At 33.2% G+C, this 12,795-nt stretch overlaps 1 protein-coding gene across 3 annotated transcripts in view; it reads right to left on the bottom strand.

Moving 5' to 3' along the window:
* Positions 1-12,795, bottom strand: part of GRM8 (glutamate metabotropic receptor 8) — a 953,266-nt gene that overhangs the window by 134,681 nt on the left and 805,790 nt on the right. The gene's annotated exons all lie outside the window — the stretch shown is intronic.

Below are 12,795 nucleotides of genomic sequence, written 5' to 3'. Positions count from 1 at the left end.
TATGTATATAATATTATTTAAACTAATTTATACACACACACACACACACACACACACACACGCATATATATCTTCTTGGGCCTATTTGTTGGGGAAGGTATCAGCCATACTTCTAACCATATTTCACCTGATTCATTCTTACCCTCCTCCCTATCTTCTCTGAAACCACCTTCTCTCTCTTCCTAACTCCACTTCTAGAATACAGAGCAAACCATTCCTGAAAGGGCTAAGCCAATTTTATTCTTAGGACAATGAAAAACTGTGAGATTTGGTTCTTAGATTCTTAACTTATGATCCTTGGCAAGTTACTCAATTTCCCTATGCCTCAGTTTCTTCATGAGTGAATCTAAGGGTTGGACTTGATAGCCTTTAAATTCCCTTTAAATCCTAAAAATATGATCCTATAATCAACTTTTTTCTCTCCCTGCTAATTATCCCTGTAAATTACCTTGGCTGCCATTCCCTTCTGAGGGTTGTCTTCTCCTATCAGAGTGTAATCACTTTTAAGGGCAAGGACTTTATTTGATTTTGTGCTTGTGTCATCAGTGTTTGGCACAATTACTGAAAATAGTAATCACTTAATGAATGCTCATTCATTCATTTATCATGTGGATTATAAAACTGGACCCATTGTGGAGCTACTACATCTAAATGATAAAACTGAAAGACAGGATAGCATTATTTTACCCTTAACCAAAAAATAATTTTTCTTCACTAAGTCTGACATGATTGGGCTGTTTCATTTTATGTCTTTGTATCTCCAGTGTCTAGAACAAATTAGACACTTAATAAATGCTTGCTGATAGACTAATACTGCCCATAAGTCCCACATCAGTCATTCTTTGAGCTTAAAACAATGAAGGCCTCTATTGAAACAGAAATGTCATCTAGGAAACCATTAGTTTAATAAATTTGCTGGCCAGTCATATTACATACAGGGTCTTAAAAAAGTACTAAGATATTGGAAAGGAAGAATTTGTTTGGGGAAGTTAAGAAAGAACCAAAACATTTGGCACTATGAGAGAAGGCAAGGATTTGTCATGGCAGAGAGCTTTGAGCAAATATGAGTAACACAAAATTTAAAGTTTCATTGTATAAAGGAGGAAAAAATTAAGAGTTTCAAAGTACAAGAGAAAGTTGCCAGAAGGAAAAAAAGAGGGAGTTGAAAGTGTACCTTATGGATTGTGTACAATTCAAGAAAAAATAATTTATCACCCAGCTTGGTGCTGCAAGCAATATAACTTTCTTATGCTAATAATAACATGATGACAATAATAAAGCAAATATAATATAATGTAATGTAATATCTATATAGATAGCACCTATGGTGCAGCAGATGTTACAAATGTTATCTATTTAAATCCTTATAAGAGTCCTGAAAAAAAAAAAAAGTATTGCTATCCCCATTTTATAGATGTGGACACTAAAATAAACACAAGTCACATAACAATAAGTATATGAGACCAAATCTGAATGGGACTTCCTGACTCTAGGTCCAATGTTCTATCTTCTGTACTACTACTATCCTGTAGCAACACATTAGGGGAAAATGTGGCAATAGATACTATGTAACAAGGAATATCCACCACAATTATATATACTACTTTCCATTTTCCATGATTACCTTGCTTTCTTGATTCCTGTTTCTTACCTGTAGCTTTAATACATAGCTCTGTTTATGCTCAGAAACCCATATATTTCTTGGTGGCATTGAACCTTATTTGGGGGTTGGATGAAATAAAAAGAGGAAGTATAAAAATTTTAACCACTGTGTAAAACTGTAATAGAACATCCTACCATTCTAACAGTGTTCTCCAAGGCAGAATGGAAAAATGAACTCTGAATTTTTATTTCATGAATATAATTGATCTGCCTTATGTGATCACCACAAATAATAGGGCAATGTATTATAACTCAATTAATTTTCTCTTGTTTTAAATATTTTGAAAGGATATTTGCTTATAGGAATCCATTAAATTTTTAGAAATCAATATTGTAACCACATAGTGGCTTCTCTCAAAATTGGTGAGAAAAATTGAGTGTCCAGTAAGCGGCTAATATTGACTTTATACTCTAATGGACCCTTATACATAAATAAAACACTATTTTCTGAAGCTTAATGTTTCTGAGATAATTATTTGAATACCATAATTACATTTTGGATGGAAGTGCTCTATAATTTTGTGCTATTCATGCCAACCCAAGGCAGCAGTCCATTTATGCCACTTTTAGAAAAAGAAAATAGATTTGTTAGCCAATCATCATGTTTTTCCCTTGAGAGATTCTCCCGATTTCAATATTTATTAATCATTAACAATATAATCTGTATTTTTCCTGGATATACTCCCATTTGTCCTAAAAAATATCATTCTTCCCCTTAATACCATGAAGGAATTTCTTCAAAAATTGCTATAATTTTCCTAACAATGAATTCATATTCATAAATAGAATTCTTAAAAATGCCTGCCAATTATAGATAAGATTTTAAAATTAGTTTAACCTATCAATCATTAAGCATTTACTAAACTATTCTATAAACAATACTAGGAGCTGGAAAAAAAAACCTGCCCTCAAGGAAGTTACTTTCTAATTAGGAGTTACAAGTATTAATATTAATTATATTTAAAATAAATACAAGGTATTTTGGTGAGGCAGACAGTAATAGAGAAAAATCAGAAAAGGTTTCATATAGAAAGTGATATTTGAGCTGGGACATTTAAGCCACAGTATTTATTATTTGATCTTAATTGCAATAGAGAAACATTGGAGTTTATCAAATGACACTATGAAATAATCAGACATACTTTATGAAAATTATTTTAGCAGTTGTGCATTTAGCAACAGAATGAAGAACAGAGAAATTTGAGGAAGGAAGGCCAATTAGAAGCTTGATACAACTATCCAAAAAGAGATGTGCAGAAGGTAAAACTAGGGTGGTAACCATATGAATAGAGAAAAAGGGGACAAATGCAAAAAATGTGGTGGAGATAGAAATAGCAAGATTGGGTAACTATTGGGCTAGGTAAGGTAAGGAAGAGTGATGAGTTGGGATTAAGATGGAGTTAGCTCAATAGATAATAAGAAACTCAACAGAAATAGGGAAATTCTGACAAAAAGGATTTTAAGGGAAAGGATATGAATTGTTTTGAACAGATTGAATATGAAACACCTACCATCTGTTAATAAACATTTAGTGCTTACTCTATGCCAGACATTATGCCATGTGCTGAAATTAAAAAAAAAAAAGCTACAAAAGACAGTCCCTGCCCTCAAAGAGCTCACAATATAATGGAGGAGGCAATGAGCACACAAATATTTATAAACAAACCATATACAGGATAAGTAGGAAATGGTTAATGGTTAGGGAAGGCACTAAATTTAAGAAAGCTTGGCATTTTATAGAACAGTGATATCAAATTCAAACAGAAACTATACCTAAGAATCCATACAATCTCATATTATTGACTTAGAAAATATTTTCTTAAATTCTATTTTATTTTTAAAATTTATTTTGTTACATATTTCCTAACTATATTTTAATCTAGTTCAGGCCACTGGGGAGGCAATAGGTCCTACCAGTTGTGTGTTTGATACTTTCTGCTATAGCAAATAGAATCAGAACATTGATTTAAAATTGTTGAATATTTAGTTGAAGATGTACAACTATAGCTCAGAAGAATGATTAGGACCAGATACATGGCACTCATGCACATAGAGATGATAATTAAATCCGTGAGAGAAAGTGAGATCCCCAAATGAAAGACTGTAAAGAAAAAAAAGAGAAGAGGATGGAGAGCAAAATCATGGGGTAAAACCTCAGTTTTGAATCACTGCATGGATAAAGAACCAGCAAATTAGACTGAGAAGTAAGTAGACTCAAGTAAGAAGAGAAACAAGAGAAAGGAGTGTCATAAAAATTCAGAAAAGAGGTATAACAAGTTTAAATTTGACAGACCAAAAACAAATGGTTAATAAGCATTAGATTGACAATTAAATGATCACTGGTTACTTTGGAAAGAGCAGTTTTAGTTGAATGTTGGAAATAACCACACATCACACAAAGTAATGTTCTACAAAAAAAAATTAACCACTAGTGCTCCCTCCTTTCTTTCTGTCCCAAGGCTAGTTTCATTCATCCACATTTTACTATGTACCAAGGCTTCTTAATTTTTTTCCTCTCATAAACCATTTTCATCCAAGAAATTTTTCCATGACTCCAGGTGTACAGGTATATAAAATAGATATACAAATCAAACATTTTCCGATAATAAATCATAATTCCATGACCCTCACATTCATTTATGTGAGACTCACAGTTTAAGAAGCTTTATATATACAACTAGTCTTACAACTGGCAACCATAAATTCACTTATAGAGTTGAAATGAAGATTCTGGTCTCCCCAGTTGATCACCCATTGGTGAAAGTTTTGGAAGAAGCTTTCACTTACTGTTAATGTTTCCCTTTCATTCCCAATTCCATTACATCTGAAATTCATTGTTGCCTTGGGATTTTTTTTAATCATTCAATTCAATTATTCAATCAATTCCATGATTCATTTTGTCTTCTCATTTGTTGTTATTCAGTTGTTTCAACCACATCTAACTCTTTGTGACCCCACTTGGGATTTTCTTGTTAAAGATAGAGGATTGGTTTGCCATTTCCCTCTCCAACTCATTTTACATATAAGGAAACTTATAAGCCCACTTGTAACATGCCCTCCTGGCAGTTACAGAAACTGAGGCAACCAGGGTTAAATGACTTTCCTAAGATAACACACGGAATATCTGAGGAGGATTTGAACTAAAGTACAGGCCTCAAACTCTATCTACTGTGCCACCTAGCTGCCTAGCCTTTCCCATTAGTCAATTATAAACAACATAAAGCATTAATCAAATTTTGTTGCCAGACTGTTATTGTACAACACACATGCAGAGACAGAAAGAATGAGAGAGAGAGACAGACAGACAGAGGCAGCAAGAGAGATTTAAGATTGATTTTGTATGTAAGCAGATTTATTTCTTTCCAAAAATGCTTAATTGCTCCAGAAGACTAAATCCAGAGCTACTTTTAATCATAATTGTGTTTGCTCGATCCTCTAATATATTCACAAGTATATTTTAAATGGGCCACTTTCTTTGGAAGATGCTTTTTTTAATCTAATAGAAATCCTTATGTTTATAATTCTCAATACTCAAGTAAAATTTTTATTTAATATAATAAATCTATTACTACTGCATTCCCTGATATCATATATTGCCTTAAACAATGAATTTACATATAAGATAGACATACTCAATTTAGTCATGCCTTTCTTAATTAGGTCTTTTCATCTTTTCTATGAATCATTTAAACTTGATATATTTTTTTTTTGTTTCTATTTCTTGTTGATGTGTCCAGAATACCCATGTCATCAAACTTTGGTGACAAAATTATGTCTGTACATGATTAGCTGATAAACTATTTCAGAATTTTCTAAAAAATCATCAAAAGAATTTATTAAATATTTATTATTATGAAAGAAGTTAGGAAGATATTGAGATGAAGAGAAAATAATCATTCTTCCCCCAGAAACTTAATTCTTAATTTATTTCATATAATTTCAGACAATTAGATTGTCAAGTCAATTAACCCAGAATGGACATTTAGCAAAATGAGATCAGTCTATCAGTGTTTTTAATCAGAAAGATAACTATATGACAAAATATAATAATGGTATAATTCAAGTCTTCATTTTTTTTTTCTAGGTTCTTTAAAATAATGGATTTTGTTTTGCCTCTTCTAACCAGATGATCACATAGCCATTCCCTCGTTGAGTGCCATTTATAAGGAAATACTTAGTCAAAAATAAGGAAAGAATTTCCTAATCTATAAATCTAAAGGCTCTATTGCTCAAAATGTTTGAATAGCTACACAACCCTAAATGTACCAAGCTTTGAAATGTAGGGAGATTCCCCTCTGGTTTAAACTCTGATTCTATTCCATGTCCCAGATGTGTCATATGCACCAGATCTATGACTCTCTTTTAAAAAGCTCAAGATTTCTGTTATGTTTTGAAAGCTGATTTGCCCTGACATTTTATTGCACTAACAGTGAAATCTCTACCTCTTGTTCAGCAAGATTACAAACCACGTGAGCCTGGCAGAGTGAACATCTCTGCAACTTTGCCCAAAGGGCTGAATTCTCTTTGTGCTCACTCACTCATTCAGAGGCTGAGTGTATAGCCAAAAGCCTGTCTGACTGAATTCAGCTACAAAGGACTCTAGCTAGTAGTTTAAATACATTTGTGGGTATATGTGTACATGATAATAACAATAACTTTGACTGAATTCTTCACTTGTTGGCTAGCTATTTCTACCCACCCCATAAGCACTACTATGATGATCAAATGCTTTAAAAAAAAGACAGGTACAATATAAATGTAAGCTTATATTTCTGCTGTTCTGAAGCAGACAGCCATATTACCTCCTCAGCCTGCTCCCACCTCAAAGTCAGTTGCCTCTGACATATTGCCTACATGGCTCTGGACAAGTCCCTTAACCACTCCTTGCTTACATTTCTTCAAACTTCAAATTGTAGAGCAGAATTTTTTGTCATTTATCATCCTTCTCCAAAACACCTTACTGAAATCATTTTACAATGGAAGTGCTATTAGAGCTTTTTAAATTTCAGCAAGCTGGACAAAGTTCTGGTTAGCTTACCTTAAATAACCTTTTAACTGTCTTGAACATATGTATATATGTAATATATCTATATAAATGGTTATATAGATAGATATATTACACATATTACTATTTATCAAAGGTATGTAAATGTTGCTGTGATTAATACAATGACAATTCATTTAAAATAAAAACAAAAAAAAAAGAAAGATTGCAAATATGTCATTTTCAAATATGCTAGATAAATAGTTCATCTCGTCAAACTGCTTGCTGAAGGGGAATTTAGACAATTTGTGTTTTTCTCACCTTCTAAGTCATATTTCATATTTGTCCCATTGATTCTCTTTCATTTTCAGTAAAGTTTGCCAACTACGTGTTTTCTATCTATACTATTCCATCTCACATCTTACTGCATATGTCCAGGTGGTTTCACATCTCTGAAATGTTGTTCCTCTTTATGCCAACTTTCTAAGATGCTACCTTCTTTCAAAGCACAGCTCAGCTGCCTCTTCCAACATGAGGCCTTCCTAATCTTCCTACCCCTAGTTATCCCTCATGAAATGATTTCATGTTATTTTCTGTGTACTTTATATTGTCAAATCTGTGTTTTGTTTTCCCCTAATTTAATGTAAAGTCTTCAAGGGCACAAACCATTGTGTTTGTTTTTGGCTCTCCAGTACCTAGCATGGTGCTTGTCACAAAGCATGTTCAATAAACATTTGTTGAACTGACTTCAATTTATCTGTAGTATTAGTGAAACAGAATTAGTTCCTTTTACAAGAAGCTTTACTTAGGATGGACCACTGTTTTCTAATTAAAATGTTATGAAAATAGTAAATGTTTTTCCTTGAAAAGAACTAGGCGATGAGTTACCATTGTTCTATTTCATTAATGATTATCTGCTTAATGATGAAAATTAGAATTTCAAAGTATTTCTTTAAACAAATTTTTTCTACTAAAAGACTACTGCATTTGAATGTCTACTGTGAAAAAAAATGACAAGGTTTTAAAGTAGACATTAAAAGAATCTGTGTGTGAGATTTTTGCCAAGTAGTACTGAGATTTATTCAAATTTATGAGCCCAAAAATCAATATATCAGCTAAATCATTAAATATGAATTAAATGCCATACAAAGTAGTAACATAGAATAAATAGTGCTAGTCTTTTATGATCATTAAAACAGAATTAAATTTAGCCCTTCATTTCTAATAACAAAACTGGAAGTTAATGGCATGAGAATAAGCTTAAGACCAACTATCTTTACTGGCAGTTATGTGGATTATTAAGAACATCCCTTTTCCTAATGTCTACATTTCTCTAGTTTTTCCTTCATTAATTTAATTATTAGTGCAACTAGAATCTAAGAAAACCCATTTAGTGAAATTATGAGAAGGCATTCTGTGAACACATTTTTCCCTGGTCCTTACATATATCTCTGTTAAAATTCCACCTTCTGATAGAAGCCTTCCCCAGTCCCCAGTAATATTGGTGCCATTCTTCTGTTAATTATTCTCTTTATATATAATTTGCTCATTGTTGTTTGCTTGCTGTCTCTTAGATTAGAACATGAGACAATGTTTTGCCTTTCTTTGCATTCTTAGCACTGAGACACATAGTAGTTCTTAATGAAAGTTTGTTGATTTGATTTGGAAGGTCTATAGAAATAAGTCTACCCATTGAAGAGATAAAGGCTCTCTACCATATCTCTGCTCAAAGATCTCCTGGCATGAGGGAACGTACTGCTTCATGAGGAAAATCTTGGATAATATGTTAGATATTCCATTGTTCGATACAGGACCCTTTTCCACTAGAATCTATTCCCAACTTACCTGAAACTATAGTCTAAACATAAATGATAAAGAAAAAAAAATACATTCTACTTATCACTGAGTAGCAGATGGAAGGATCAATGGGAAGAATGTTAACTAAATTGAGTCATTTCATTCATTCAAATAGTGTTTCTCAGATACCTGTGATGAAGCCATACTGTATGTATTTTGTGGGACTGAAAAGAAATATAATTAAAAATTAAAAAAAATAATAATTAAAAAATTAAAACTAGCATCCATGAAACAACTGGAGAATGCAACACTAAGTAAAAGTATTATTGTTGTTACAGGTTATAAGTGCAATAAATCTGTTAAATAGGGGCAGATTAGTGTGATAAGATACTGGAGAAGGCTACAGTGAAGGAAACATGAAGCTGAGTTGAATCTAAATAAAAATAATGTAAAAAAATAGACAATTCTAGGAAAGGGAAATTATATGACCCAAAGAACATAGATGTGCTCTCTGTGGCAGAATGTCAATTCAGTTCAACAAAGCCTTATTGATCACTGGGGATTATGGAAAATAAAGATGAAAAATCAAAGTAAAAACATCATGTTGTACCTCAAGAGTCAGGCAAGTGGATTTGGTCTTAAAACATAAGCAATCTTTAACAGAGAACTGACTTGAAGGAGTTAAAAATAAAAACTTGCTACATCATCATCTTCATGTGGACAGGGCACAATTTGATCTGAACCTCATTTCCTAGGACTTAGCAAAATGATCTACAAATACTCAAACACCTAATGCTCATTGAATTATGTTGAAAATAAATGAACTGGAAGGATGCTTTGGAAAGTTCTTTGGTAGCAAATTAGTAAAAAGATGCAGAAAAATCTAGAAAAACAATCCAGAAAATCCAGGAAAAAAAAAAAAAGAAAGAAAAAAGAAAAAAAAAAAAAAAGATGATCGGGGCTTAGGTAAAGGTAATGGCAGTGGGAAAAGGTGAACATACTTCCTCTACTTCTTGAAATTCTTAGCTTTCTTCAGGGATCAATAAGTTCAGATGCCATTTCCTAGAGAAATTACTTCCTGAACTCCCTCAACATGTCATCTCTCATGTTTCAAAGTATCTTACATTTACTTAAAGGAGAAATTATTTTCCCTCCTTGAGAGCAGGGGCTGTTTTCTATTTTTGTATTTCTATCCCTTGTGCCTAGCATAATATGCTGCTCATGACAAGTATTTAATAAAAATCTGCTTTTGTTATTAATCCAAGAAATACTGTGAAGCAATGACAAGATATAATGACTCTATTCTTTAAAGGACAAACTATATATGAAATTTTTTCAGAGTAGTTGGAGCTATAATGGCACAAAAGTAATAGATTTAAATTTTTTAAAGTAATAGATTTAAGTTAGTTTGCCTTAAATGATTTGTATCTTCCAAGAATTTTTAATTATTTTGAATTATCACAGGTCCCCTCTAAGTGGTAATTTGGGTGAATGATGGGGAATGTAACACAATATCATCTTTAAAAATAACCATCTGGAGGACTTATTAGGAAAGCTCTCTTCAAATTGAACTTTGTGCTAGATTTCTTCACAATAGATGTGAGTAAATCTGTGTGCTGAGGAAAGGGGAACACCACAATTATGAGAGCACCAATGACTGATATATAAGGCACCTTAAGGAGTGGTTGGAACCAAAGACATAGAAAGAATCTCAGACCATATTATACTGGGAAAAAAATGACTTGAAAACTTTTAATAACCAGCAAGTTATATGACTGCTTTACCATCTATACAAAAGCTTCATGAGAGCTATTTTTGTGCTAATCAAGGGCATCCTCAATGAGAGGATGAGTACGGAACAAATTTTATTGTTTTTATTCAGTCATGTCTGATTCCTCCTGACCACATTTAGGATTTTCTTGGCAAAAATAGAGGAGTGGTTTAATTTTTTTTTTCTTTCTCTAGCTCATTTTACAAATGAGGTAACTGAGACAAACAGGGGTAAGTCAGTTTTTTGCTCAGTGTGGCTGAGCTGGTAAATATTTAGGCTGGATTTGAACTTCTGACTCCTAATTCCAGGCCTAGTTTTCTATTCACATAAGAAATAGAAATTCTCTATCCAAAAGGACAAATAATATATTACTCAAATCTCAATATGTATTTGGATGGACAACCTATAGAGTTTTTTAAAGATGTTAGATTAACACGTCAGCACTCAAGTTGAACAGGAGGGAGAGAATTAGCTGGATGATCTGCATAAAACTATAAACTAAAGTTTGTTTAGGGATACATCAAGCTTCCCATGAAGAAAGGAAACATTTATTATGTGCCTATTACATATCAGAACTAGGCTAAGCACTTTCAAATACTCTCATTTGATCCATAAAATAACCCTGAAAGATGAATGTTATTGTTCCATTTTCAATTGAAGAAATTGAGGCAAACATATTAAATTACTTGCCCAGGATCACTCAGCCAATATATGACTGGATTTGAATTCAGGTCTTCTTATCTCCAGGACCAATATTGTATGGACTGTACCACTTAGCTCCCATGAAAACAACAACCCATCTTTTTTTTTTTTTTTTTTTAATTCTAACTTTACTAGTGTTTCTATATGGCAACTAGACATGGAGTATAACCACCTCCAAAGAAATAAAAATGAGCAACAATCAGAAGGCAGAGGAAAGATTGATGTTTAGGTTGATTTCTGAGCTAACATATCCCAGTGAAAAAACCTGAAGAATAACTAGAATAAAATGTCATCAAGAACTGTGGTAAGAGTAATGGAATAGATTGACAAGCAGAGTGTTCCCCAGATAACCCTAAAATGTCAGAAATAAAGAAGTCCACTAGAAGCTTGGCTGGACCTTTCTGTGGCAAGCATATGGGGAACATGTTTTTAAAAATCATTTAAGAGAAGGAAAAACAGAAGAATTGTGATCTGTATCATTAGAGAAAACTCCCTAATGAATGAGGTCACCAAGTCCTTGGAATATATGAGTAATAATAAAATAAGTACTAAATTATGATAAACTTTTAATATACACTAATTATATTTTTCTAATCTGTATTCTTCTGCCATCCATTACCCACTCCTATACCTACACTAGCATTTAATAAGCACAAACAAATGTTTATAGATTCAAATATATGTTTTCTGCAATAAATGGCTCTGGTTAATTTTCTAAGTGAAAACATGGAAGACCATGCTAGGCCATATTATCAACTTAAAGAATTCAAGCAATGGGAGCTATTGTGGTCTTCTTGTGATCTTCAGTTGCCTTTTATAGGGCCAGATCAAATGATTTCATGGACATTATAGAGCCCATGGACAGAACATCCTCCACTCCTGATCTAGAGAAAAAAAAAATTAGTCTTCTAATAGGCATGTATATGGTACAGGTAGATGGTCTAAAAATCAGGAAGACTACAGCTTCAATTCTACTTCAGACAATTTCTTAGCTCTGTGGTCTTTGGCAAGTCACTTTAGTCTGCCTCAGTGTCCTTATCTACAATAAGGGGATAATAATATCATCTACTTCCCAGAGTTGTTGTGAGAATCAAATGAAACAGTATTTATACAGTGATTTTCAAACTATAAATACTATAAAATCTAACTAGTATTATTGTTATTTTTAATTATTGTTGCTGCTGCTCTGCTCCTCATAGAATTATGAATAATGGGTAGATGTGGCCAAAAGACAAAGTTCAGTCTAAGGGAGATGTTACGAATTAAAGTTGCTTCAAAATGGATATTTCTTAGTAGAGATTATATTTCCTCTGAATAGCTGTCTTTCTGAAAATCTGGATGATCACTTACTGGAGTTAAAGAAGAGATTCTTATTCAAGTAAAGGGTAAATGAAATGGTCTCTTCCAACTCATAGATTAGGTAATTCTGATTTGGAGCGAGGGGAGAGTAGGCAGAAGGGTTTTCATTCATTTTTACTTTTTAAAATCAGTGCTATTACCGTGTTTCCCCGATAATAAGACACTGTCTTATTATTTTTTTGGGACTAAAAAACACCAGAGGGCTTATTTTCAGGGGAGGGCTTATTTTATCCTCCATCATGCCCCTTTTATCCTCCATCATGCCCATTTTAGCCTCCATCATGCCCCTTTTATCCTCCATCATGCCCATTTTAGCCTCCATCATGCCCCTTTTAGCCTCCATCATGCCCCCTGAGTGCTTATTTTATTCTCCATCGCTTACTGAACTTACCGAGTTTTTAGATGGTCCTGTCTCAGCTCTACTCCGCGGCGCTGCTCTCAGTAGCGCCAGCAAGCAAATCACCAGGGAAGAAGAGGATGACGCGCTCACTGCTGCAGCTCTGATTGGATGCAGCTCGGA

This window comes from Sminthopsis crassicaudata, chromosome 5 (assembly GCF_048593235.1).
Source record: "Sminthopsis crassicaudata isolate SCR6 chromosome 5, ASM4859323v1, whole genome shotgun sequence".
In the NCBI taxonomy this organism is placed as follows: Eukaryota; Metazoa; Chordata; class Mammalia; order Dasyuromorphia; family Dasyuridae; genus Sminthopsis; species Sminthopsis crassicaudata.
Note: the sequence above shows the minus strand (reverse complement) of the source record. Positions and strands in the feature narration are given on the sequence as shown.